This window comes from Stenella coeruleoalba (genome assembly GCF_951394435.1).
Source record: "Stenella coeruleoalba genome assembly, chromosome: 12".
Taxonomy (NCBI): domain Eukaryota; kingdom Metazoa; phylum Chordata; class Mammalia; order Artiodactyla; family Delphinidae; genus Stenella; species Stenella coeruleoalba.
The window spans coordinates 15,160,727-15,187,945 of record NC_137158.1 but is presented as its reverse complement, the minus strand read 5'-3'; the positions used below and the strand labels follow the sequence as shown (position 1 = coordinate 15,187,945).

The 27,219-nt window shown below is 38.9% G+C and overlaps 1 protein-coding gene across 16 annotated transcripts in view; it reads left to right on the top strand.

The window, feature by feature from the left end:
- LOC307195169 (uncharacterized protein) overlaps window positions 1–27,219 on the top strand; it is a 665,726-nt gene that overhangs the window by 174,822 nt on the left and 463,685 nt on the right. The window contains exon 1 of one of the 16 annotated variants that reach the window (XM_079939110.1): window positions 6,094–7,159. The exons of the other annotated variants lie outside the window; for them this stretch is intronic. The gene's annotated coding sequence lies outside the window, so the exon portion shown is untranslated. Of the gene's footprint in view, window positions 1–6,093; window positions 7,160–27,219 lie in introns of those variants that run through there. 16 annotated transcript variants of the gene reach the window in all.

Sequence of the window (27,219 nt, the reverse complement as noted above, 5' to 3'; positions counted from 1 at the left end):
TGCAATCATCTTTTAATATGCTCTCCTAAATTCTTAGTCAATTTTCTTTAATACTTTGTATCAATTTAGTTGTTGGCAAACTTATATGAGAAAGATAATGATCTCACATGTACATAGCAAATGTTAGGGTTATGTCATGTGGAGAATATATCTACTTACTAATAAAGTTAGTATTATAGCTTGAAAAATTTGTTCCAAATTACTCTGATATAGTAGTAGTATATCAATTGTTTTTTTTGTCTAGCTATTAAGTAAAATTTTCCCTTTTGGAAGAAGAAAGTAAATGTGGCGTATTTCAAATGGCTTATTTAATTAAAAAATCAAAGCAATGCATTTTCATGTCTTTCTACATTACTCCATTTCACCCTCCTTGACTTTTATTTATTTATTTAAATAAATTTATTTATTTTATTTACTTCACTGCTGTGCGTGGGTTTTCACTGCTGTGCGTGGGTTTTCCCTAGTTGTTGCGGTGAGCGGGGGCTACTCTTCATTGCGGTGCGCGGGCTTCTCATTGTGGTGGCTTCTCTTGTTGTGGAGCGTGGGCTCTGGGCATGCGGTCTTCAGAATTATAGCACGTGGACTCAGTGGTTGTGGCTCATGGGTTCTAGAGCGCAGGCTCAGTAGTTATGGTGCATGGGCTTAGTTGCTCCGCAGCATGTGGGATCTTCCCAGACCAAGGCTCAAACCCGTTTCCCCTGCATTGGCAGACGGATTCCCAACCACTGTGCCACCAGGGAAGTCCCCTCCTTGACTTTTATAACTACATATTAGTTGGAATAGATCCTTCAGAACTTGATTGTGAGAGACTATTCTTAAAGTTAAATAACAATTATGCATATTTATTCACTTTACCAGTAGGAGTGAACTGGGGTTTTGATGGTCAATAGGTTCCTAGGATAAGATATCGTGAGATCGAAAATATATGGAGTGAAGAGAAATAGATTACAACATGTAAAAATGTGTTCTAAAATATGAGAAGCACCATACAAATGTAAAATGTTTTATTGATGAAATGAGGATATGAAGCACTGTTGGGTGCTTTGTGATCCAAAAGGTCCATGGTGAGTAGAAAGCCTTAGAGAGGCTTGTTTATTTTTTCAGTGTGAAATAAATGTAGTTATTGAATAACTTTTTCGAATTAAGTACCCAGAGAATGTTACTTGGGGATATTATTGTGTTTTAAAAGGTGTAGAAACTAAGGTTGATTTTCTAATATACATTTAAAAACTAAGATTTTAAAGTGTAACCATCCAAATTGAACCTTGTAAAACTTACAGGGCAAACCTTGTTTTCTTGTTTTATAATGGTATATATAATATAACATATATAATATGCTATAATAGTCTGAAACCATGACACATTTTGAATATTCTTCCTGTTAGTATATACTTATTTTGATAATCACAGAAAAATATAAAGAAGAAAATATATTGTATAATTTTGCCCCATGTAGACAACCATTAGTATTTTGTTGTACTTTTACCCAGTTTTTATTCTTTGAATTATGTACATACACATGTATACTTTTTAACTTTTTATTTTATATTGGCGTATAGTTGATTAACAATGTTGTGTTAGTTTCAGGTGTATAGCAAAGTGATTCAGTTATACATACACACATATCTATTCTTTTTCAAATTCTCCCATTTAGGTTGTTGGGAGCTTTACTCAATGTAATATTTTTATAATTATAAAATTGGGCCCATGAAAGAGGTTTCTCAGGTTTGGCTTTAAAACATTTTCTTCCACAGTATTAAAATTCTTTGAACCCATATTAAAAATATTTATATGTCCTTTAATTTACATACAGTAAAATGCACTTTTTTTTTTTTTTTTACTGTGCTGTTCCATGAATTTTGACAAATGCATGGAGTCTGTCTCTTCCATTAAAGCCTTTAACGTATTATAATTATTTCATAATCTGGTAGTTCCAACATCTGTGTCATATCTTAGTCTAGTTATATTGATTGCTTTGTCTCTTGATGGTGTGCTTTTTGTTTGTTTGTTTGTTTTTCTCTTCGTTTTTGTGTGTTTCTTAATTTACTGTTGAAAGACGTGCATCTTGTGTGGAATAGTAGAGATTGAAGTGAGTAGTTTTTGTGCCCGTATATGGGCACTCCTGTCTTTCGACCAGGACTTCAGTGTGGGGTTTTGAGTCAATCTCGTCCGGGACTGAGCTGGGTTTGGGATTTGTTGTTCCTTCATTACTCTCAGTGATCTGTGGGTTTCAATATCCTTCAGTATTACCTTCTGTTTGCCGGGGGCTCTCTTTCCAGGGGATTGTTCTAAATGCCTGCTCCATGTTTATCTTTAGGTATTCCCTTTGCATCGTGCCTCAGAGAGGGCCATTTATCATGATCTTGCCCTTCTCCTAGCAATATATATCTGTTACTAGTTATTTTATGTTCATTAGGCTGGTGGTGGGGTGTGACGCCATGATTTTTACTCATGTTATTCTATTGTTGGAAGTGTTGATTGTTTTTTATTCTGTCGTTACTTTAATATTTTAATACATTGATGTTATGAAGAACCTTTATCCTATTTTAAAATTGTGATTATTTGAGCCAATTTGTATTTGGAGGTGTTTCTATTTTGCCGGATTTGAGTTTGTCATTTCATTTTGAAAAAACATTCTTTGAGTTCTCCTGGGCAGAGCCTGGGTATTACTTCTTGGTGTTTTGTAAGTTGGTGACGTTGTGTGCTGTTTGTTGATTCAGAATGCATTTATTAACTGGTGTGGTGGCTCTTGCCAGTATTCCATCTTTGAGTGCCCCTTAGGTTTAGAAGAGCTGCCACTTTTAGAGTAACTATGGCCATACTCTACCCCAGATTTTGAGCTAATAATATTCTCTCCACCATCTGCAATACTAGTTTTTTAGGTTTGTATCAACCATAAAATGCTGACTCAAGTGGAGTAATAAAAAAGACTAATCACATTAAAGAGTTAGGATAATTTACATTGTCTAAAGTTCTTATAAAGTGATGTAGATTTTTTTCATTGTTACTCTATTGAGAAGACATTGATGAAGATAATCAGAAGCGTGAGGAGACTTGTTGCCTCTGCTTATTGGAAAAAATGCTCTGTCACTGCAGGTCTCTTGAGAAGTTGCTACCACCTTGGGATCCCTTCCCCTCAAACTCCCACACTACAAAGTGCCCTGTCATTTCCTCTTTTAACTTTTCCCTTATACATCATGGGTTTGATAGTGGAATTTCAAAATAGGTCAGGCCATTTCTCATCCCATCTTCTCCTATTTCTCTGCAAATTGTCCCTGAAACACAAATATGGAATTCTGAAAGAATATATTTTTTTCATTGTTTCAGTAACAGTATTAGGACAAGCATCGAGACTAAAGATTTTTCTTATCCACAATCCCTATTCCATAACATTTTTGCTGTTACGAGTACATGATATGCATCTTAAGAGTGAGGCTCTGTAGTGAGGATGAGTGTGCTGAGTTTTAAATGACTGATGGAGAGGGGCATGAACATAGGTGAGATTCTCTTAAAGGTCTGGGGAATAAGGGAAAGGGTGGCAGACTTTTGTCCTGGGTGGATTCTTATGTTATTATGTAAAAGTGAAAGCAGCTCTGATTATTGGTGGCCCATTCTCAATACAATGGTTCCTCTTGTGTTGTGTATTTCCATAACATGCCTCCTAGTATCCAGCCTTACCTGTTGATTCTTGGTACTTACTTGAAGAGAAGTGTTCTCTCTGCCTGTTTGTTCTTCATTTTCATACAGATGAGAGGCTCCCCTTGCTAGAGTGATTTCACATTTCACACATGTTTGAAAAGAGCTCAATGCCTCTTCTCCCTCAGGCTCTTCTCAAAGATAGAATCTACATTACTTCTAGGTAACGATCTAGATTACTTATGTGCTAACTTGTTTGCTCCTCACATGAAACAGAAGGGTGTATGTTAAATTTCAAAAGTTTTTTGTTGTAACACAGCAATTGCATTGTGTTCAGCACATTATTTGGAGCTTCTTTTGAATTTTAAAAATAATTTCTGTTACCCTGATGTCCTCAAGTTGTAGCTCTATATTATTCACTGAAACAATACTATATTTCTTATTGTATTGATAACATGCCTACTATTTAATAATAGGCATGGTTACCTTTGAGTTTGTATTCTTACTATGTTTAAGGTTTGAGAAGAAGGTTTGGATATTTCTTAAGCAGTTCATCACAGGTGAGTTCAAATTAGGGTGGGTTCTTGTTAGAGAAATTTGTATTAGAGGTAATTAGTTGTATTGATCACTCTAGCTAAGCAGTGTATCGCAAACGTTTTGACCATAAAATATGGAAGAAATGTATTTAACCCTGTGATCTGGTGTACCTATGAATTCACACACACACACACACACACACACACACACACAGACACACACATGTACACAGCTGAAACAAAGATTTTATGTAATAATACTATTATATGTGATACCTCCCAATATGTTCTTATATTATTTTCTATGGACATAGATAGGAAATGTATTTCTTTAAAATAAGCTGGTCAGACTGATTAGATTTTACCCACAGTGGATTGTGATGTACAGTTTGGAAAATACTGGTTTAGACTCTCATAGTTCATATCCTGGAGCTCTTGGGGCCATAAAATTTATGGATTTGTTTTTCTAGGGATAGGATCCTTAGGTTTTATCAGATTCTCATACAGGTGCTGTATGAAAGCACCTAATTCAGGTCCATGGCCTCTGATGTAAAGCTACATAAAAGACAAGTCCATAGGTCTGTCCTCTCTAATTTCTCTCTCAGCTTTTACTCTGATCACTTTCCCTCTTATTTTCCTTCTCCTGCTCCCCAGCTTCACTAAGATCAGATCCACCCAAGAGTTCCTTATGCATAAGGAAGTCATATATACTATATTTTTTTTATCAGAATATAATAGCAATAATAAAATACCCATGTATTTTAAATCTGTTCTTTGTTAAGGACCGTATTGGAAGCTTTAAGTATTTTATCTTGAATTCCCATGGTAAATGCTGTAGGGTGGCTCTTCTTATCCCCATCCTTTTGTACATAAAAGCTGAGACTGAGGGAGGGTGAGCAGTTTGCCCAAAGTCTCACAGGGTAGAGAAGGATCCTAAAACAGAGTCATGAAACTCTAAGCAAACATATGCGGACTGCCATGTGCCTGGCTTGCTGGGAGACTTATCTATATAGGTTGTATTTTTTAGTTGAATCAGGGATTGAGGTTGTGGATGAGATAACTTAGACATGCCTGGGTTAGTATACTGGGTGGGAGCGTGAAACTTAGTCTAGGGAACGTACCTGTCATTGCTGAGGTACCCTGAGGGAATTGCTCACTTGAATAGGGTCAGGCTCTAGACTTCTGACTCTGGGAAATTTCTGAAACTGGCCCTTTTGAATCAAGAGCTCTTGAATCCATAGCCTCATAGAGCTGGTTTCTCAGTTCTCTGAAAAGAGCTGTTGTCAGATGAAGGGGAACGAGAGCCTTCCAGAGCGTCTCTGGAACCTGCTCTCACTCCATAACTGATTTTTCTATCAAAACATTATAGAGGAGTGATTCTGTGCAGTAATTAATATCAGAAAGAGATTCATAAAAATGAAGTTGTAGGAACTGTGGTAAGACAGCTTAATTCATTGCCCTCTGAACATGTGATTTTCAGAGCAATCACTGATGCTTTTGAGTGCTTTCTTTGTGCCAAGGACTCTCCTAAGGTGAATTAGGTGCTTTCATCAGCATCATTTCCATGTACAAATGGGGACATGAAGGCAGTGGGACATTAAGAAACTTGTCCAGCTGATAAGGGGTAGAGCTAGGATCCCCAAGCCTGTACTCTAACCTCTAGCACACAGCCTCTTAGTAGTGTCGCCTGGGAGAGAAGATTGTAAGAGGTCTTCAGCTGGCATGGATATAGGTTTGGTGCCAAGATGCGTCAAATTCAAGCTGACTATTTAGTCACGAAAGATACAGCAGCTTATAATCAGTCCCCTGGGGCACCTACTTCTTGGAATAGGCTAAGAATCAACATCAGAAATATCTCCAGCAAAGAAAGTAGATTTGCTGTTGCCTTTTTGAGACCTCTTACACTGAGAAATGCCTGCTGACAGATTTTTTTGTTTGCTCAGTGAAAGAAAAAACCTAATTCAGTGTAAGTGAGCCTCCACAAGCAAAAAGCACCTAGAAAAAAGGTTTTATTTTTATTAACTGATGGAGAGAAGGCTACACAAGCCTTTTTTACTTTTCAAAGTTTCCATGTCTCATAGAATTTCCAACTCTGCTTTCAAATCAGAAGAGAAAAAAACAAGCTGGGAGTGAGGGAGAAGTAATTCAAAATAAAAAAGAGAACAGAGCAGCATGTTTTTCAGAACTTCAGATAAAATTTTTGTTTGAGGGAAAATTTTCAGAGAGAAATAGGAGGAAAAAAGTCTTTTGAGAACAGAACAAGAAGTAGTTTAAAAATGCAATTTCAAAGGACTATCAAAAATTTTAAAGTAACACCGAAATGAATTTTCAATTCCATTTTGAAATTAGCCAGGTATCCACTTTTATATGAGGTTATATTTTTCGGAGACTAAGAAGGTCCTCAATGCTGTTTAAGCCAGTCTCTTATTATTTTCCTTAAATTGTTCAAATACAAAGAGATTGCTAATGTGCTGATGCGTTATCACAACCAGAGAGACTCCTGTCTAACTAGAGGACGGGAGGCTATGAGAGTTATGGGTTATAACTGTGGAAATCGGTGTTTTCTTCCTCAGGCAGAACTCATATTCCTCCCTTAGCATGGGAAACCCATTTTGTTGCTCAGTATATCCCTTAATCCCAAACAGTGATGCTGGCATTTTGATTGCTCTGTAGAAAGATTATATATGCTGATTACCCAATATTACCAGCATGCATTCTTTTTTTTTTCTTTTTCTGTAGGGTTACTAGGTTGTGTCAGTTTTTTCTTATTCTTTTACTTGTGTCACCTGTGGCTGACTGCAGTAAAAATAGCAACCTAGTGTCTGGAAGCGATCACAACTACCTTGCACCTGGAGATGAAATGAATAACTGCCTCTCCTGACATTCCTCTAACCATCTCTCTGTGTTGCCATGAGAAGTGCTTCAGAATCAGAGCGCACAGGGCAGTCATTCAGAGAGGAATGGACTAGCTTCTTACGCAAGACACGGTGAGGCAGGAGTGAAGAGGCTCTGTGCTTCAAACTAAGGTTTGGGTTGGTTCTAATCCCATTAATTACATGTCCTAGTGATAAAAAATATATATATTTTTGGAGGTGGGGAATAGAGTAGCAGTGTAGGTAGTATTAAATCCAAATAGTTTCACAGACTTTGTAGTCTGTCATGTTAAAATCTGGGTAAAATTTCCATAATAAGATACACTTTATAAAACCACTAGCTATTATGCAAACAATGTCACATAACCCTGCAGCATGCCTGTTAGGCTTATGGAGTGATGTTTATTGGTGGGAAACTCAGGGAGACAGGAGAAATGATTATGTTCTGAGTCAGTGCACAGAGATGTGGCAGGACTAAATGTCAGATTCCAGGGTTGGGATTCTAACCCTTGAACAGGGGAGCCTATAAATTGTATGGTTAAGGAAGCACTGGTTGCCTTCTGACTGATCAAGATCAACAGTCTTTCACTGTGGCAAAATCTTGGCTCCCACCTTAATCTGCCAGATTAGCATTCATGGTTAGGGGAGCCCCCTATGTACCTCTGATGTAATATGGGATTTGGAGTCAAGCCTTGCAATTGCGCCTGTGACATAATGAACTAGTAGCAAAATTCATTACCTCAGCTTTTACTCTGGTGTGATCAGGACACTGTGCCCCCAGCCTTGAAGTTGACCAGGACTGATTTCCATAGCACTGTTTGTGGCTGAATTCCAAGGAGTTTTGTAGAAGGGCAACACTTTTTTCGGGGGCCAACCTGCAGGGGATTGGTCTTCCATGGATTAATTCTTACTTCTCATAGAACTTCAAAGATAGAGGAAGAAATGTAGGATGTTTGAGCAAAAAGATTGTTACCTAAAAGGGGTAAAATGTTGGGGTGGCTTCAGCTTTCTTTTGGAGACATTCAAAGTTGGGATCAATGAAGCCTCTTACTCCCCGCAAGCCCCACCATTTGCACAAGTCCTGAGATGAGTGTTAACATTCACAGGCCATAGGATTGGGGGGAAGAAGGTACAAACCAAGATTTGTTTATACCATGTCATCTTCTGCTCAGTGCATACTTCTTTCTTGCTCTTTCCCGTCTGTCTTCCTCTGCTAATTTTTTTGCTGTGTCTCTTTCCCGTCTATCTTCCTCTGCTAATTTTTTATTCTCTCTGGCTCTGTCTTTTTCTCATTTATGTTCTTTTTGTTTTCTCTCTGCTTCTTCCAGTTTCTGTATGCTTATCGCTCATTTTCATGCTGGTCACACAGAGTAATGAAATGAAATTACTTTTCTTTGTAAAGCTGAAAGGCTCTTCTACTTGCAGAGTGTGCTGTCATTGAGATTGTTTTGGTAACTTATCAGTATTGAAATTTTGGAGACTCTGATGTATACCTTCTCATCACTGCCCCCACTTCTTTTTTAGTAAGTATTTTTATGTTCTGTTAGGTAGTGCTAACTCATTCAGAATTTTTTTTAAAAAATGTATCTCTTACCTTGCCTTATGCTTTTCTAACAACTGGAGTGGGCTACCTATTAGGTTAAGTTAATTTAGAGAGAAAACAAATGACTTGGATTTGTTGTTGGTAATTAATGAGACAACCAATGAACATAAGCAATGGCTCTAGTTTCCCTTTGTAAATGGTGAGTAATGGTGAGCAGTTCAAGTCCTGTCATGGTCATAGGTGCTTATATCAGCAAGAAGATGCTATACTTAGAGGACTAGGATACACCAAAACTGTCGAACTGAGTCTATCCAATCAGAAGGTGTCTAGTCATTGAAGCCATTGAATCCTAGTAGAAGAAATTGCTGACTGCATCTGAGCTGTTCCACTTTGATGTTTACTGAGATGTGACGATGAAATAGTGACAGATTTTTTCTTTTTTATTAGTTATGTGTCACAATTCCTTGTGCCTGGAATCCAAGAAAAATGTAATAATATTGATTGTGTGAGAACTTAGACTAAGCTCACTCTGAGGAAGTACATTTCCCTCTCTTCCTCTGATGCCCTTCAGACAAATGACAGTGGGAATATCTCATACATGTTAAAAGCTGATATCTGCCAGGAGAATTAGTCAGCAAGTTCTAGATTTATTTCCAGTCTCCTATGAATGTAAAATGAGAGAAGCCTTTGCACAATCAACTCACTTTAGTGCTGGGGTGGCTGAGGTCTTTATTCTGCCCAATGAAGGAATGAATGGACTGGAAGAAGGCCCATATCACTGAGAGCCATCCTTCAAGGCTCTGATTTAGCTAAATTATCTTCCACCGAGTAGTGAACTTCAAATAAGGCATCGTTATAACTCACTTAATTAAAATGTCTTCCCTGAGATTTCCCAGTGCTCTAAAAATTCTTCTTCAGAAAATGAATATGACAGATGGAGGACATGAAACTAGCCATATTTGCCTCTGAACCTTACGTAATGTACGATTTTGAACAGAGTTATCAGCACAAAGAACGTTAAACTATTTTCTTTGATTTAAAAATGAAATGGAGTTCTTTAATTCCTTTATTCACTCAGAAATCTTCGTTGCATGCCTACTAAACACTGGGCGACTGGAGCTCCATGATGGTGGATCTTCCTTGTGATAGGCCGTCTGTAATCATTTCATATTCCAAAGAGCACCGTGGGACACAGAATGAGTCAGGGATGTTTTATAATGGAGGGAGGGGGGACGGCTAAAGGTGCTTTCAGATTTTGTCTCCTGAGAGTAAGCGATTTTCTAGCAGCAGCACACGTAGTCACCAAAAGGTGAAGCTGAGGGTCTGAAGTGATTGTTAACTGAAGAGGATAATGGAAGGTGATGGAACCAGTTAGACACAGAAAAATCTATGCTATCCAGGAGTCAGCCTGACTTGATAAGCAGCTGGACAATGGATTTCCCAGTCACCGAAGGTGAGACCCAAGCCACAAGTGAGGGCGAGGTAAACAGAGGGGCATGGTATTGATTGAGCACCTTTCTTAGTGTGTCATCTTATTTAATCTGCCTAAGAAACCTGTGAGATATGGGATATCCTCAATTTCTTCATCTGTCTAATAATATCATACTATTACCTAATTTTTAAAAATGATAATTTCTGAGGGTTCATATGAGCATTAAATAATATATAACATGAAAAACACTTAGAGCAATTCCTGGCACAAAGCAAGAACTCAGTGTAGGAAATAGATTATTATATAAAACTGCCTGTTTGGGGTAGGGCGATAGTAACAGGAAAGTGAGGAGAGAAAAGAAGAGAGAAGACAAAGTTGCACTGTGGAGCTGGAGAGAAAGTTAGGGAGAGAACTCTGACTCTCACTACCTAGGACCATCCCTAGGAAAAAAAGGTGAAAAGGGAAAAAATTGTCTAAGACTTTCTTTTCTCATTTGTCTGCCCCTCTTCAACCCTTGTCTCAAGGTCTGACTTTCCACGTGTCATGGTCTATCCCCTTGTTCTCAACTATCCTCAGTTCATGTGTTTAAGGCTATGGTCCTTAACCCCTGAAATAGTCTTTTCCCTGTTCCATTAGTCAACTCATGTCTTTGCTAGTGGAGACATGGACTTACAAGTTATTCTATCAGTAGATTTTATTGTGTATTCTGTTTCAAGGAATTATATTTCATTAGATGGCTTTCGGAGACCAAACCTTAAATCAAAGAAATGACGCTGTGAATGAGTGTTTTAGCTTCTATGCCAGGATGGTTTTAGAGGCAAATTGGGTGAAGTTAGTCTTTCCTGCTGTCATTCAGATCACAATCCATTATATCTCCTGTTTTCTGGGACCCCTCCCCCTCAACACCTTTAAATAGATTAAATTTCAAGTACATCTTTTTTTTTTTTTTCTTTTCTTTTCTTTTTTTTTTTTTTTGCAGGCCTCTCACTGTTGTGGCCTCTCCTGTTGCGGAGCACAGGCTCCGGACGCGCAGGCTCAGCGGCCATGGCTCACGGGCTCAGCCGCTCCGCGGCACGTGGGATCTTCCCGAACCGGGGCACGAACCCGTGTCCCCTGCATCGGCAGGTGGATTCTCAACCACTGCACCACCAGGGAAGCCCTCAAGTACATCTTAAAGGCAGTCTGGTTAAGTTTGGAGGCAGTCCAGCTTTGATGTTTGGGAGGAAAACCAGAGAAATCCTAGTCTTTAATATTCATTCTTTTATTTTTTCACATTTTGAAAGCTCTTCATTTTTCATAGATTGTGCTATGTCTCCAGTTGTTCAATATCCTTCTTATGCAAGGAACAGAATTAGCCAACTGTCACAGCTTCGGGGGAATGAATTTATAATATATTGTATTTTGGTGCACCTTAATAACTGGATGAATTATTTTTCATTCCCAAGAGGCTCTCTTTATTAAATGGCTATTAGACACATCCATAATGCTAATACACTTTTGAATTAGTCCTTTTGAATGAGTGCTTTTCCTGTGGCTCAGGGCTTTGCCTGTCTCCCAGTGTTCAGCTAAAGGAGAAACTCTGGATTAAGTTTTTGTAATCCTTTGGTCTTCCATTAGAGTATTCAAGTCATATTTCTAGCTGGGGTTTAGGGAGTTACACTAAAGAAATTGAAATTTTGTCCGCAGTTAAACACCTTCTGATTTATGTGGCCTCGTGCTTTGAAGTTTTCCAACATTCTTATCAGCTTACTTTGTGAAGAAAAATATTGGTCTGGCCTAAAATATGCTTCTTTATTGTATCACTTGGAAAAACGGAAAGAAGTTTTACTCCTTTGCACATCTTTTGTTCCTGCCCACTGTACAGCTGTTTAAAAGTTACCCCCTCATCTACTCTCTCCAGAATTAAAACTGAGAATAGCACTTGTTTTCATCCACAAAATATGTGACAAACTAAAATTATATCCTTGCACTCACTGAAAGAGTTTTGACTAACCCATTAGGAATTTATAAATACGGTGTCCATTTTTAACAAATGTACTTTCTGTGGAAGCAACAGCAGCTCCTTGTACTTGATAGGGAACTACCTAGCACAAATACTCTTTAAGACAGAATTTAGGCTTTCTAGAGGGTCTCTTCTAAACCTCATGGAGCAGTAAGCACTCCAGGAAATGTTGCTGGGGAATATTTTGGTTTATTTTGAGATTTTCTAAGAATTTGTATACAAATCTGGCATAGGAAAACTCTTCCAAGATTTGGAATAGTTAATATCAGCTTCTAGAAACAAAATCATTTTGATAACCATGGACGACAGTGGAATTTTCCTGAGGGCTGAAATGATATATCTAAAATAAGGACAATACTTGTGAATTCTTCATACTGTTTTGCATAGTTAGATGAATTTTCTTCTCCTTACATTGACTGAGAAGGCTTTTCTTAGGCAGTTTTCAAATTAAGATTTTATTATGCCTTCCTTAAAAGAGAACTAGTTCAACTTTCCCATTCTCCTTCCAGCACCTCTATAATTGGGTAAAATTGCACTTCTAATCCCACAAGCACAGTATGAGTAGGGCTTGAGGATAAAAGGCATGGAAGGAATGATGAAAGCTACCTCCCAACTTCCTTAGGCCACTAATGCTGACCAGAGCTTAGAGAACTATCTTCCGAATCTATTACAGGAAACCAATCAGAATTCTGGTTTTTGATATTAAAATCAGAAAAAGGGAAAGAGTTGAACCTCTGCAACAGAAGCAATGATTAGTACACATACATGTTTTATTTAGATGACAGACACATTTTTCAACCTTTAATGAGATTGTTGTACTGACCAGAATACAATTCGAACTGCCTTTTTACCTTTTGCATCCCTTCAATTAACTCCTGTTGGATGGAACTTAGGTCCCCCCAAGGCCTGCTGGCAAGGATTTTAAGGTAGCCATCAGCAAGAGCATTTATGGGCTCCCTGCTTTGGTAGACATTCCAGATGTTAAGTAATATCAAGGAAAGGAATAGTTACATCCTGTCCCTCCCAGAAACAGCAGCTCTAGGAGCATGTCTGACACGTACACTGTTCTTCACATCTACACAGCATGGCAACCATTTTTCTCTGGAGATTATTAGCCATTAAATCTTTGTTTTCTGTTCACAGCACTCTAGGTTATCTCTCGGTGTAATTTCCAGATCTGCCTTAGAATTTTACATGGTAAAAAGTCAACAAATGTATGAACAGCTAGAATAGTCTTACATTTCATGGATGTATTATAGTAAATGTAATAGTTTGAATTAGCCAATTATTCCTCCATAAATACCTATATGAGTCTGAAACTCTGCTAAGCCTTTTACATATTTAACTTCACAATACCTGTGACCCTGGACAAGCATTCTCTTTTTACATGCATGGAACTGGAACATTCGGAGATGGTAACTCGCCTACCTGAGATCACACAGCAGGTAAACTAGTAAAGCTGTATTTTCCTGACTGTAAAGCCCATGCTCTAACTCAGTGTATTCCAACATCCTTCACATCAGGGCTCCAGCTGCCCCAGCAACAATCCATACCCCCAACTGCTCTCCCTGAGGGTGAGACCTGAGGGCTTTAGTATTGGTAGCACATTGATTGGGAAGCTTAGCCGTAACCCAATATGTGTATCTTCTTCCCTAGGCAGTGCCATTGTACTTGCTTCTTATACCCAATATATTCCTGCCTTAGCACGCTTGTAAGACTGATGCCATTGTCAAGATTGGAGAAAGAACCTAGGATTTCTGAATTTCTCATTGCCCTCTGGCTACCTCCCCTGTGACAATCCCTTCTGCTTTACCCTTCTCTCCAAAATTTTTATCCATTCTTCTCCATCTATTAGAACTACCACATTTATAGTATATTCATTCCAACACGGAATTAGGAGGGAGCTGCTTTAATAAATTGATTCTAAGTTGTAAATGCCTGGTACCTCCTATCTACCAGGGACACTTGCTTACTAAACAAAACTAATTACTGCATGTTGTGATTTCAGCCAAAACGGGGGTGATAATTTGTGACTGAGCACTCAGAAGTCTACATGTATGGGCTCTAGGGACAGGCAAGGGGAAAGAAACCTGGGTAGCCCTGGGTATTTCCTTCTAGCTGTCAGCTGGGCAGGGAGTGACACAGATGGAGAATTGATGAGATCAGATGCCTCAATCCAGGTAGGTCTTTAGAAGGGAGTCAGAGCAGCTTTATTCCTGTTTCATTTTCCTCTTTCCTTCCAATAATTAACCCCTTAGATACTTGGTGAGAGTGTGTGAAAATATTAATAATTTCCAGTCATTAAAGTCACTTGCTCATAAATCATGCCCGATTATGTTGCAGCACAAAACCATCATACTCATTTTAAAGAATTGGTTTAATTTACCTACCTGGAAGACCTCCTTGATGGCAGCCCCACACCGTCTCCGAGGATGCTCAGGCCTTGTGTCCTGTAGTGTAATCAAATGGCTATCTGCTTGGAATCTTGAGTCAGAGAGGAAATAACATTCCAAGGTCGGCATTAAATCATGCTTAGCTACTGGGAAATCATAGAAGCATCATGGTAGAGTATATGAGCAGTCAGAACTGGGTTTGATCCCAATTTTGCCATTATTATGCGATCTTGAACACATTTCTTAATCTTGGTTTCCTCTCCTATAAGCAAGCGAAAATAATATATTACTTTCAGGAATATGTGTGAGAGTTTAAATAGCACAATTAATGTTAATTTCCTTATAGGCTATTAATATTCAGGGCTGTGGAGCTGCTCAGAACTGGCCTTTGCATACACAGGAACAGCTTATACATACATTCTTTCATTCTTTCGTTCATTTAAAAAATGTTTTGAGCACTCAGTTCCAGGTAGAGCCTTACTTAAGAGCCTTAATGGAATCTAGGGCTAATTGTATCTTAGTATTGCTTCTGATTTGCTGGCATTTTCTCTGTGCTTATTCTTATCAGGCAGATAACTAGCTGGCACTGAGCTTGAATGTTCTTTGTAAGAGAAAGTTTCTCTTTCCTGTGGATAACAAATCCCATCTTCAGGCCTATTGATGAGATAATAAACAAGAGAGACCTTTCCTTAACTGAGAAAGAAATGTCTTGCATGTGTTCTCTTCCTGACCAGAATATTCAGGGCAGGATTTTCCTGTCTTACAAGCACTTGATAACTACTCTTTTAATTTAGTTTTACGAATGTATTTTGAGGTGAGGCAGGAGACTGTGGCAGCGAAGAGCCCAAGTTCTGATTCACTGCTCTGTTCTTCCACAATCCTGGTTTGATTTCCTAGTTGTAGAGAGCCATATTCTTTTTTTCTTTTTTTTTTTTTTGCGGTACGCGGGCCTCTCACTGTTGTGGCCTCTCCCGTTGTGGAGCACAGGCTCCGGACGCGCAGGCTCAGCGGCCATGGCTCATGGGCCCAGCCGCTCCGCGGCAGGTGGGATCTTCCCGGACCGGGGCACGGACCCGCGTCCCCTGCATCGGTAGGCGGACTCTCAACCACTGCGCCGCCAGGGAAGCCCGCCCACTGGCTATTTGATGAGACAGGAGTATGAATTAATAATTATGTGACAATGTGGCAAGAGCTATAGCAGTTATATTAAAAAGTGCAGCTCTAGTCCAGTGGCTGGCATAGCCAGTGCTAATGAAGCAATGGAGTGGTCATTGTGCTTTTTCCCTGATGAATTTGAGCAGAATTTATATTCATTTAGGAAACGAAGAATACTGACTGCAGAGATGTTAGATTGTTTGTAAAGTTATAAAGCTCTTAGAAACCCTCAGAAGGGAAAAGTTGCTATATAATAGTAAAATATTAACCTCAGAACAGCAGCTGGCAAGCAAGGTTTTCACGTACCTGAAGGCACATCACTGAATCTGTTGACACCAATAAAGTTTCTTGCTTGTGAAAAAAAGCGTTTTACAAAGGTTGGCGTCTTTAATGTTCCTTTTGCATTATCCTGCAAAGGGTATTTTTCTAAGTAGTAAAGGCCAGAATGACAGCTGATGGGTCTAATAACAGTTAAAATGAGTAAACTCTTTATCTTTACTCCCTGGTGGTTAGGTATGTTAATTGTTGTATATTCTCTTTGTTGAAATTACTGCAATTGTTACAAATGCTTCATAATAACTTAAGCTGATTTGTTTTCACACTGGGCATATTGATTCATTGGAACTGACACAATTAGTGGTGGGAAGTGTTCACTGAATATATTGTGAAGGCATCGTGGTTTGATGAAAGCATGTGAATTTGGAGGGTGGATCTGCCTGTGTTAGGAAGTCATCTTTGCCTCAAATAAGCTGGGTAGTCCTGTGAAAATGTCAGAAAGTCTCAAGTTTGTTTTCTTTCCTGTGTAGTCATGATACATGCAACCTATGCAGGGTTGATTTGAGAATCAAAGGAGATAACATGTGAGTGGCTAACACAATGTCTGGAAAATAATATGTGTTTAATAAAATGTATGTTTGCTTTTCTTTTCTTATAGCTAAGACTTTTCTACTTAGAATTCTCCTTGGTAAATATTTCAAGCTTCTTTTAGATTTTACAGTCAAGAATCTATTGACTTCAAGCTCAACATCACATGTATCTATATGATAATACTATAAAGCTAATATTTAATGGGTACATGTCATTTAAAACATATTCCCAGTACATGATTAACTTCAACAGTCTGATTTCTTTTTTATTTATTTAGGTCCATTTCACAGATAAAGAAAATGAGATATAGAGAGGTTAAGTAATTTTTTTTTCTCCTTTACATTCTTTTTTTTTTAACATCATTATTGGAGTATAATTGCATTACAGTGGTGTGTTAGTTTCTGCTTTATAACAAAATGAATCAGTTATACATATACATATGTCCCCATATCTCCTCCCTATTGCTTCTCCCTCCCTCCCACCCTCCCTATCCCACCCCTCTAGGTGGACACAAAGAACCGAGCTGATCTCCCTGTGCTATGTGGCTGCTTCCCACTATCTGTTTTACATTTAGTAGTGCATAATGTCCATGCCACTTGCTCACTTCATCCCAGCTTACCCTTCCCCCTCTGCATGTCCTCAAGTCCATTCTCTACGTCTGCGTCTTTATTCCTGTCAAGCCCCTAGGTTCTTCAGAACTATTTTTTTTTTTTTTTAGATTCCATATATATGTGTTAGCATACAGTATTTGTTTTTCTCTTTCTGACTTACTTCACTCTATAACAGTCTCTAGGTCCATCCACCTCACTACAAATAACTCAATTTCCTTTCTTTTTTATGGCTGAGCAATATTCCATTGTATATATGTGCGACAACTTCTTTATCCATTCATCTGTCGATGGACACTTAGGGGTTGTTTCCATGTCCTGGCTATTGTAAATAGTGCTACAATGAATATTGTGGTTCATGACTCTTTTAGAATTATGGTTTTCTCAGGGTATATGCCCAGGATTGGGATTGCTGGGTTATATGGTAGTTCTATTTTTAGTTTTTCAAGGAACCTCCATACTGGTCTCCATAGTGGTTGTATCAATTTATATTCCCACCAACAGTGCAAGAGGGTTCCCTTTTCTTCACAACCTCTCCACCATTTATTGTTTGTAGATTTTTTGATGATGACCATTCTGACTGGTGTGAGGTGATACCTCATTGTAGTTTTGATTTGCATTTCTCTAATGATTAGTGATGTTGAGCATCCTTTCATGTGTTTGTTTGCAAGCTGTATATCTTCTTTGGAGAAATGTCTATTTAGGTCTTCTGCCCATTTTTGGATTGGGTTGTTTGCTTTTTTTGATATTGAACTGCATGAGCTCCTTGTAAATTTTGGAGATTAATCCTTTGTCAGTTCATTTGCAAATATTTTCTCCTATTCTGAGGGTTGTCTCTTTGTCTTTTTTATGTTATCCTTTGCTGTGCAAAAGCTTTTAAGTTTCATGAGGTCCCATTTAATCCATATACATTTAAGGTAGTTATCCATATGTATGTTCCTATTACCATTTTCTTAATTGTTTTCAGTTAGTTTTGGTAGGTCTTTTTCTTCTCTTGTGTTTCTTGACTAGAGAGTTCCTTTAGCATTTGTTGTAAAGCTGGTTTGGTGGTGCTGAATTCTCTTAGCTTTTGCTTCTCTGTAAAGGTTTCAATTTCTCTGTCGAATCTGAATGAGATCCTTGCTGGGTAGAGTAATTCTGTTTGTAGATTTTTCCCCTTCATCACTTTAAATATGGCCTGCCATTTGCTTCTTGCTTACAGAGTTTCTGCTGAAAGATCAGCTGTTTACCTTATGGGGATTCCCTTGTGTGTTATTTGTTGCTTTTCCCTTGCTGCTTTCAATATATTTTCTTTGTATTTAATTTTTGATAGTTTGATTAATATGTGTCTTAGAGCGGTTCTCCTTGGATTTATCCTGTATGGGACTCTCTGTGCTTTCTGGACTTGATTTACTATTTCCTTTCCCATATAAGGGACGTTTTCAACTATAATCTCTTCAAATATTTTCTCAGTCCCTTTTTTATTTCTCTTCTTATACTGGGATCCCTATGATTCGAATGTTGGTGAGTTTAATGTTGTCCCAGAGGTCTCTGAGACTGTCTTCAATTCTTTTCATTATTTTTTCTTTATTCTGCTCTGCGGTAGTTATTTCCACTATTTTATCTTCCAGGTCACTTATCCATTCTTCTGCCTCAGTTATTCTGGTATTGATTCCTTCTAGAGAACATTTAATTTCATTTATTGTGGTGTTCATTATTGTTTGTTTTCTCTTTAGTTCTTATAGGTCCTTGTTAAACGTTTCTTGTATTTTCTCCATTCTATTTCCAAGATTTTGGATCATCTTTACTATCATTACTTTGAATCCTTTTTCACGTAGACTGCCTATTTCCTCTTCATTTGTTAGGTGTGGTGGGTTTTTACCTTGCTCCTTCATCTGCTGTGTGTTTCTCTGTCTTTCATTTTGCTTAACTTACTGTGTTTGCAGTCTCCTTTTCACAGCCTGCAGGTTCATAGTTCCCATTGTTTTTGGTGTCTGCCCCCAGTGGCTAAGGTTGGTTCAGTAGGTTGTGTAGGCTTCCTGGTGGAGGGGACTGGTGCCTGTGTTCTGGTGGGTGAGGCTGGATCTTGTCTTTCTGGTGGGCAGGACTGTGTCCAATGGGGTGTTTGGGGTGTCTGTGAACTTAGTATGATTTTTAACAGCCTCTCTGGTAATGGGTGGGGTTGTGTTCCTGTGTTGCCAGTTTTCTGGCATAGGGCGTCCAGCACTGTAGCTTGCTGGTTGTTGAGTGGAGCTGGATCTTAGTGTTGAGATGGAGATCTCTGGGAGAGTTTTTGTCATTTGATATTACATGGGGCCAGGAGTTCTCTTGTGGACCAATATTCTGAACTCGGCTCTCCCACCTCAGAGGCACAGGCCTGACACCCGGCCAGAGCACCAAGCCCCTGTCAGGCTCAGAAGAGAAAGGAGAAAAAGAAAGAAGGAAAAATAAATAAATAAATAATTAAATTTATTAAAGTAAAAAAAATTATTAAAAATAAAAAAGCAATATAAAAAAAGGCAAGAAGAGAGCAACCACACCAGAAAACAAATCCACCAATGATAACAAGCACTAAAAACTGTAAAAAAAAAAAAAAAACAAAAATAGACAGACACAACTCTAGGGCAAATAGTAAAAGCAAAGCTATACAGGCAAAATCACACAAAGAAGCATATACATACACAGTCACAAAAAGAGAAAAAGGAAAATATATATATAAAAAAAGGAAGAGAGCAACTAAATCAATAAACAAATCTACCAATTATAATAAGCTCTAAATACTAAACTAAGATAAACATAAAACCAGAAACAAATTAGATGCTGAAAGCAAACCCCAAGTCTACAGTTGCTCCTAAAGTCCACCGCCTCAATTTTGGGATGATTCATTGTCTATCACCTATTCCAGAGATGCAGGTACATCAAGTTGATTGTGGAGCTTTAATCCACTGCTTCTGAGGCTGGTAGGAGAGATTTCCCTTTCTCTTCTTTGTTCGCACAGCTTCCGGGGCTCAGCTTTGGATTGGGCGCCACCTCTGTGTGTAGGTCGCCAGAGGGTGTCTGCTCTTTGCCCAGACAGGACGCGGTTAAAGGAGCAGCTATTAGGGGGCTCTGGCTCACTCAGGCCAGGGGGAGGAAGGGGTACAGAATGCAGGGCGAGCCTGCGGTGGCAGAGGCCAGCGTGACGTTGCAGCAGCCTGAGGCGCGCCATGTGTTCTCCTGGGGAAGTTGTCCCTGGATCCTGGGACCCTGGCAGTGGCGGGTTGCACAGACTCCCGGGAGGGGAGGTGTGGATAGTGACCTGTGCTCGCACACAGGCTTCTTGGTGGCTGCAGCAGCAGTCTTAGCGTTTCATGCCCATCTCTGGAGCTCGTTTAGGTGGTTCTGTGAATCCCCTCTCCTCATGCACCCTGCAACAATGGTCTCTTGCCTCTTAGGCAGCTCCAGAGTTTTTCCTGGACTCCCTCCTGGCTAGCCGTGGTGCACTAGCCCCCTTCAGGCTGTGTTCACGCCGCCAACCCCAGTCCTCTCCCTGGGGTCTGACCTCCGAAGCCCGAGCCTCAGCTCCCAGTCCCGCCCGCCTCGGCGGGTGAGCAGATAAGCCTCTCAGGCTGATGAGTGCTGGTCGGCACCGATCCTCTGTGCGGGAATCTCTCCGCTTTGCCCTCCGCACCCCCGTGGCTGTGCTCTCCTTCGTGGCTCTGAAGCTTCCCCCCCCCCCCCCCCCACCTCCTGTCTCCACCAGTGAAGGGACTTCTAGTGTGTGGAAACCTTTCCTCCTTCACAGCTCCCTCGCAGATGTGCGGGTCCCGTCCCTATTCTTTTGTCTCTGTTTTTTCTTTTTTCTTCTGCCCTACCCAGGTACGTGGGAAGTTTCTTGCCTTTTGGGAGGTCTGAGGTCTCCTGCCAGCGTTCAGTAGGTGTTCTGTAGGAGTTGTTCCACGTGTAGATGTATTTTTAATGTGTTTGTTTGGAGGAAGGTGATCTGCACATCTTAGTCCTCTGCCATCCTGAAGGTTCCCCCTCATGATTTTTAAGAAAGAGTTTCATTGAAATGGTGTAGATAGAAACCAGACTAGAAGTTAAGGTGAAATTGAACAATAGAAGGAGGAGAAATTGAGGGAGAGTTACTTCTGGGGGTGTTCACAGGCATGAAAAGAAAAACGTGGGAAGGTAGAGGTGAGGAGCAACTTATTTAGCATCAGAAAGCCTTTATCATGTTTGTAGATGAAGAAAGAAGCCAACGGGGAAGATACGAGAGATGGTGATGAAGAAAGAGCAAAGTTATGAGGAAAGTTCTGGGAGTCAAATGGGCTCAGAAGTGATAGATTGAAAGGTCAGCCTTGGAAAGGACCAAGGACATTTCATCTCTTAAGACAGAAGAGGAAGAAGACAAAATTGATAGAGATATAAAGACGTCTATAGGTAAAAAGGAAGGTTGAGGTGTCATAGCTGAGAGCCTTTGTCACCTCCGTGCAGTCACTGTTACAGAGCCATAACACTGAGAAGAGGAAACGAACTTGGAAAAATCAAGCAGTGGATGTTTTAGAGCAGGGGTCCCCAACCCCCGGGCCTGTTAGGAACCGGGCCGCACAGCAGGAGGTGAGCGGCAGGCGAGCGAGGGAAGCTTCATCTGCTGCTCCCCACTGCTCTCATTACCGCCTGAGCCATCACCCCTCCAACCCCCAGTCTGAGGAAAAATTGTCTCCCACGAAACCAGTCCCTGGTGCCAGAAAGTCTGGGGACCGTTGCTTTAGAGTTAGTTAGAGAGAGGTAGGAAGGTTATCGGGAGAAAAATCAGTGGAATAGGAGTGGAAACGTATTTTTAAAATTAAGGCATAATCAGAAAATTATGAACATAAAGTATACTTTTAATGTTTCTAGATCTTTCCCATAGCAGCCTTTACTAGAATCCTTGTCATCACGAAATATAAAATGCTTAGTACACTAATAACCAGCTGTTTACCAGGAGTCAGCTGGCCTTTAGCTTATCTGTGATTTCCAAAGCATCTTTTTTATGTTATTTTTTGTCCATCTCTAGCTGTGTACCATGCCAATCTCTGTGCCAGGCATTTTGTTGGTTGAGCTTCCAAAGGTATTCAGGCTTATGCTGTGGAAATTTGTAGTTTGTCAGGCAGATTGGGAATACCACTCCTCCGTGAAATCTATGTTCTTTTTCTAAAGTCAAAATTCCTTCTCTTCCTGTCAAGTACCCATGTTTCCAACTCACTTCTCCATTCATTATCCAAAAGAGAAATTGAAATTTGCCACACGTAGGAAATTACATTCCTACAATGTAAATTATCTCTTAAAACTTTCCCAGTTCTCTTTGAATTTCATGTTACATTTTATTCTATGTTTCAGACTCTCACTCTTTTAGGGAAATGGAATCATTGCTGTTTTGCTTTCCTCATTTTGTATGATGCTAACACAGATGGTATATAATCTCTGTCTAATTTGGCCAATAATCCTGTTTCTCATAGGTTTTTCAAATATGACTCAAGTTTAGGAATATGAATTTGCCTACTTCTTCAACCAAATATCTCCTTGACAAATTCCTTGTAGTTTCTAAAAACAAAATTCTATTTTATAGAGATGTTGGTCTCTTTACTTGAGAAGATATTCTCTACAGTTTCTGCATGGAAAATTGCTATACATCTTTCAAAGCATGGTTCAAGTATTTTCTCCTCTGTACCTGTTTTTCTGATTTCCATAATCTACCCACCCTAACAAAAGTTGACTTTTCTTTCCCTGATCATTTTATATGTCCTGGTTTAGCACTTCCTGAACTGCACTTCAATTTTTTGTTTAATATTTGAATCCCCAGTAGGCAGTGAGATCTTTCAGGGCAAACATCTTTGAATCTCTAATGTTTAAAAGGTAGTGCACTGGTACTGTATTAGGATGTTATTTATTTATTTATTTCTAATAAAAAATTATACTGAAGTATAGTTGACGTAGTTAGTTTCAGGTGAATGATACAATGATTTGACATTTGCATATATTATGAAATGATCACCATGATAAGTTTAGTAACAATCTGTCCCCATTCAAAGTTATTACAATATTATTGACCATATTCCTTATGCTGAATATTCCATCCCCATGACTTATTTATTATATAAATAATATTTATTAAGAGGTTTGTACCTCTTAATCCCATACATCTGTTTTTTGCTCCTCCCAAAACCTGCCCTCTGGCAACTACGTGTTTGTTGTCTGCATCTGTGAATCAAATTTCATTTTGTTTTGTTCATTTGTTTTATTTTCTAGATTCCGTGTATAGGGGAGATCATGCAATATTTGTCTTTCTCTGTCTGACTTATTTCACTTAGCATAGTACCCTCTAGAACCATCTATTTGTCACAGTTGGCAAGATTTCATTTTTTTAATAGCTGAGAAACATTCTATGTGTGTGTGTATGTGTGTGTCTGTGCATATAACATCTTCTTAATCCATTCATCTATCAGTCAGCACTTAGGTTGCTTCCATATCTTGGCTATTATAAATAATGCTGCAATGAAAATTGCATATATATTTCAAATTAGTGATTATTTCTTTGGATAAATGCCCTGAAGTGGAATTGCTGGGTCATATGGTAGTTCTACTTTTAATTATTTTGGGAAACTCCATACTGTTTTCCATAGTAGCTCTACCAACTTACAGTCCCAAAAACAATGCATGAAGCTTCACTTTTCTCTACATTCTCACCAACACTTGTTATTTGTTGCCTTTTTGGTGATAGTCATTCTGACATGTGTGAAGTGGTAGCTCATTGTGATTTTGATTTATATTTTAGAGATGTTGAGCATCTTTTCATATATCTGTTTTCCATCTGTATGTCTTCTTTGGAAAAATGTCTATTCAGGTTATCTGACCATTTTTTAATTGGGTTGTTTGTTCTTTTGATGTTGAGTTGCATGAGTTATTTGTATATTTTGGATATTGACCTCTTATCAGATATATTGTTTGTAAATATCTTCTCCCACTCAGTAGGCCACCTGTTTGTTTTGTTGATAATTTCCTTCACTGTGCAAAAGCTTTGTAGTTTGATGTAGTGCTATTTGTTTATTTTATGCTTTTGTTGCCCTTGCCTGAGGAGGCAGTTCCAAAAAAACAGTATTGTCAAGACAGATGTCAAAGAGCATACTGTCTATGTTTTCTTCTAGGAGTTTTATGGTTTCAGGTTGTACATTTAAGTCTTTGATAGATTTTGAGTTTATTTTTGTATATGGTGTAAGAAAGAAAAAAAATTATTTTGCATGTAGCTGTCCAGTTTCTCCAATACCTTTTATTGAAGAGGCTATCTTTTCCTCATTGTATATTCTTGCCTTTTTTGTCATAGATTAATTGACCATGTATGTGTGGATTTATTTCTGGACTCTCTATTCAGTTCCATTGATCTGTGTCTGTTTTTGTGCCAGTGCCATGTTGTTTTGAATACTTATAGTATAGTATACTTTGGAACCAAGGAGCATAATACCTCTAGTTTTGTTCTTCTTTCTCAAGATTTCTTTGACTATTCGGGGTCTTTTGTGGTTACATACAAATTTTAGAATTCTTTCTTCTAGTTATGTGAAAAATGCCATTGTAATTTTGATAAGAATAGCACCAAGTCTGTAGATTTCCTTGGTTGGGTAGTATGGTCTTTTTTTTTTTTTTTTTTTTGCGGTACGCGGGCTTCTCACTGCTGTGGCCTCTCCCGTTGCGGAGCACAGGCTCCGGATGCGCAGGCTCAGCGGCCATGGCTCACGGGCCCAGCAGCTCCGCAGCATGTGGGATCTTCCCCAACCAGGGCATGAACCCGTGTCCCCTGCATCAGCAGGTGGACTCTCAACCACTGCGCCACCAGGGAAGCCCAGTATGGTCATTTTAACAATATTAATTCTTGTAATCCATGAGCATAGTAAAACTTTCCATTTGTTGTGTCACCTTTAGTTTCTTTCATCAATGTCCTATAGGTTTCTGAGTACAAGTGTTTTACCTCTTTGGTTAAATTTATTCCTAAGTATTTTATTCTTTTTGATGCAATTGTAAATGGGATTGTTTTCTTAAATTCTCTTTCTGATAGTTCATTATTAGTGTTAGAAATGCATCAGATTTCTGTATATTAATTTTGTGGCCTGCAACTTTACTGAATTTATTACTAGTACTGGTAGATTTTTGGTGGTGTCTTTAGCACTTTGTATATATAGTATCATGCCATCTGCAAACAGTTTGATTTCTTCCCTTTTAATTTGGATTCCTTTTATTTCTTTTTCTTCTCTGATTGCAGTGGCTAGGACTTCCAGTACCATGTTGAATACAAGTGGTGAGAGTGAGCATCCTTGTCTTTTTCCTGAATGCTTTCAGCTTTTCACTGTTGAGTATGATATTGGGTATATTTATTATATACAGCCTTTATTATGTTGAGGTATGTTCTGTCTATATCCACTCTGTTGAGAGTTTTTATCATAAATGGATGTTGAATTTTGATAGATGCAGAAATCTCAATAGATGTAGAAAAAGATTGCATCCCTGGGCTACATCTCACTTGATCATGATGTATAATCCTTTTACTGTATTGTTGAATTTGTCAATATTTAGTTGGAGATTTTTGCATTTAAGTTCATCGATGACATTGGTCTGTAATTTTCTTTTTTTGTGTTGTCATTATGTGGTTTTGCTATCAGGGTTATGCTAGCCTCATATAATGGATTTGGAGTGTTTCTTCTTCTCTAAGTTTTTGGAACAGTTTGAGAAGGATAATCGATTTGTTCATATTTTCTATTTCTTCCTGATTTAGTCTTAGGAGATTGTACATTTCTAGAAATTTATCTATTTCTTCTAGGTCATACATTTCATTGGCATATAATTGCTTGTAGTAATTTCTTATGATCCTCTGTATGTCTGTGGTGCCAGGTTTAAATTCTCCTTTTCATTTTCATTTCTGATTTTATTTATTTGGGCTGTCTCTGTTTTTCTCCCTGATCATCTAGATAAAGGTTTATCAATTTTGTTTATCTTTTCAAAGAACCAGCTCTTAGTTTCATTGATCTTTTCTATTTCTTTTTTTTAAGGCCCTACTTCATTTATTTCTGCTTTGATCTTTATGATTTTCTTCTTTCTATTAACTTTCGGTTTTATTTCTTCTTCTTTTTCTAATACCTTTAGGTGTATGGTTAGATTGAGATTTTTCTCATTTCCTGAGGTAGGCTTATAACAGTATAAACTTCCCTCTTAGAACTGCTTTTACTGCTTCCAGTAGATTTTGTATCATTGTGTTTTAATTTTCATTTGTCTCAAGGTATTTTTGATTTTCTCTTTGATTTCTTTATTGATTTATTGGTTGTTCAGTGGCATGTTGTTTAGTCTTCACACATTTGTATTTTCTCAGTTGTCTTCCTGTAATTGATTCCTAGTCTCAACTGTTGAGCATAGCCTTCAGTCTTGCCCCTCTGAGAAACCTGGGCAGGATGCCTGGCAGCTGTGGAACACATCCCTGGGCAGAGAGCCAAGTGAGAAGCCCTATCCAAATGATAAGTATAGCCTCTGGCTGCATGTAACCAGGGAAACTGAACAGTGACCCTGAGCAACCTTAGAGCCCAGCATATAGTCCTGCCATCATGGAGCCCAGCCTACCACTCCACCCAGCAGCAGAGCGCAGTCTAAGGCCCTGCCTGATTGCCGAACACAGCCTATGGCCTGGCCCAGGAAAGGAGCCCAATGAGTGATCACATCCAATTGTGGAGCATAGCCTGCAGCCCCACCTGACCAGGGATCCCAGGTAGCATCCCAACCCAACCAAGACCACAGTCTTCAGCCCCACCCAACTGCATGGTATAGCAGGAAGTCCTGCTGACCAGAGATCCCGGCCAGTGACCTCCCCCAACAGTAGAGCCCAACCAACAGCCTACACAATTGCAGAGCCCAGCCTGTGGCCTTGCCCAACTTCAGAACACAGCATGCAGCTCCACCTGAACATGAAGTCCAGCAAGTGGCACCATCTGGTCAGGAAGCATAAACCTGAGAGCTCACTTGACCAGGAATGATTGCAGAGCACAATCTGCAGCCCTGCCCACATACACATATGATGTATAAAATTCACCAATAAAGGTAAATTCATAGTCACATTCATATTCTCTAATACGGTAATGGTTGTGTATAATCACTTACAATTCTAGTTTAAAAGTTAAAAACTAAATGTATGGAATAACTA